Here is a 2,508-nt window from a genome sequence, read left to right on the forward strand (position 1 = left end):
ATTTAGCCGGGTTCGATATAAAGGAGTTAAGGCAATTAGTCGAGTTACTAGCCGACTAGAAGCAGCGTCAGCAAGAGGAGGATCGGCAGAAAAGAAGGTAGAACGGGCTACCTAACAGGGTAGAGCGACACCGCCAGCAGCGCCAGCAGGGTCGGGTCGAGATTTTAGCAATCATATATACTAGTTTGGACGAAGTTGTCGACCGGGCCTAGGACACAATTTTAACGTCGGTTAGTAACTAGGTTTTATTCCAGATTAACCGTAAAGATATAAACGCGAAGCCGAACTATCCGTTCCTAGGACGCATAGAAGAGGATACGAAGAAGCGGTATAAGTAGGTATAGCAGCGTATAATCGGGTACATTTTCCGCATATATACTAAGGTAAAAGAGGATAGACCGCTATACGAGTTAACCCGAGAGTAAGCTAGGGCGTAGCAAGATTTCGCAGACGAGGCCCGGTCGCAGTAGTTGCAAGAGAAGGAGAGAGAGAGGAGCGAGGTAGCCAGTAGTGCGGTCGAAGAGGACATTAGATACGACGAAGATAAGGAGGAAGAATAAGAAGAAGAAGAGGCGGAGAACGACGAAGAGGTAGTGGAAAATAAAAGAGAACTAATAAGCCGGATTAACCGCAATTGTTTAGCGTTTTATATTAGTTTATTAGACCATGAAACAGAGGATAATAACTATATAAACGCGTTGATTAGCGGGTTAGCCGTGTTGGGAGTCGAGGAGGAGGGGAGAGGGTAGTAGAGCCCTATAGATTATACGCCCCGGTTATCCGCAGTAATCAAGGTTGCAAGGATAATAGTCGTGTAGAGCGTATAGGAGGAGGCTAGAGAGACCGAGGACGGCAGGATTTAGCGGCGGGTAAGAGAGATAGTCTAGCGGTTTATAGTACGGGATATACTAACGCCTATAGGTTGGATATTCGAGGCGCGCACGTACGGCATAAAGATTTAATACACGACGATAGCCCCCGGGTCAGTAAGATAGAAGGGGGATACGTTAGTATACCGTAGCACCGAGTTTAGCATAGACCAGATAAAGAGTTAGATATATAGAATAGTAGGCCGGTATCGGCAGACGTTAGTAGAAGAGATAATAGGGGTTACGCCCGCACAGGAGAGAAGGGGAGAGTTACCCGCTATCCTATAGGCCGAGTTACGAGACGACCCTAGTATCGACGAGCCGGGTTGGTTTTTTATACGCAATCCATTAAACAGATTCGAGGTAGACGGCGATTAGTGGTTATTTCACTAGTTAATAGAGAGAGGGGGCGAGGAGGATAAGGATAATAGCAGGAGCCGACCGCGGCAATAGGAATTTATCGATATAAGAAGAAATCCCCCCGCTATACGAGACGTCTAGCCGGCCGTAGGAGACGTCTAGCCGGCCGTAGGAGACGTCTAGCCGGCCGCAGAAGACATCCCCCTAGCTACTATCAAAGTCGACAGGGAGGCCGTTAAAGCATTTAGGCGAACCGTAAGCCGATTCAAGGAGCAGTTAGCCGTATTAATATACACTACAGGGGGCGGGCCCCCGCGTATACCAGAGTTAATCAGCACCCGGTATTACAACACAGTTAACGGTAGCCAGCGAAACATATTTATTAAAGACGGTTTAATAGTTTACGTAACCCGGTACTACAAGGGCCACGGCAGGGATAGCAGTTTAAAGATTATCCACCAGTATTTACCGCGCGAGGTAGGCGAGTTATTGTTTTATTATATATAGTTAGTAATTCCGTTCGAACGGCAGTTAGCCGTCGCATATAAAGAGAAGGATAGGCCGCCAGAGGAACACAGTTATATTTAGAGCAAGGAGAGCCTAGGTACGGTAAAGTAGACGGAGAACCGGTTCCGCAAGTCGTTAGTCAACGAGAGCAAGATCGGAATAGGGGTACCGTTAAGTATAGCCACGTACCGACAGTGCATCCAGGCTATAGGCAATAAATATATTAAGGGGGACTACTATTTCGACGCCGACGGAGCCGGCAAGGCCGAGTTAGAAGAAGGAGAAGGCGAGGGAGGAGAAGAGAAGGACCATACATAGGATTTAATATTCGGCCATAGCACGCGCATAGCGGGCGCAATTTATAGCCGGTTAATATTAGAGGCCGTAGACGAGATTCGGTCCATAATAGAGCGGTATAGGGCGGCCAGCGTTAGGTTCCATTATTTCCAGGAGCACGCGTCTACGTTATAGTAATTACGCAGGAAGCGGCCCGCGGCGGTAACAGCCGAGGCTATAGACACGCAGTTTAGGCGGTGGAAGCGGGTCAAGACGGTCGACCGGTTATAGATATTACGCTAGGTAGCCGGCCAGCAGGATGCCGAGTTTAGAGGGGTGTAGGAGCAGGCTATTAAGGCGGTTATTAAAGGCCGCAGCCCCGTGTTAGTAGTGATAGGTACAGGGTTAGGGTTAGGGTTAGGGTTAGGGTTAGGGTTAGGGTTAGGGTTAGGGTTAGGGTTAGGGTTAGGGTTAGGGTTAGGGTTAGGGTTAGGGT

The sequence above is a fragment of the Aplosporella prunicola genome (assembly GCF_010093885.1).
Source record: "Aplosporella prunicola CBS 121167 unplaced genomic scaffold K452scaffold_20, whole genome shotgun sequence".
Taxonomy (NCBI): domain Eukaryota; kingdom Fungi; phylum Ascomycota; class Dothideomycetes; order Botryosphaeriales; family Aplosporellaceae; genus Aplosporella; species Aplosporella prunicola.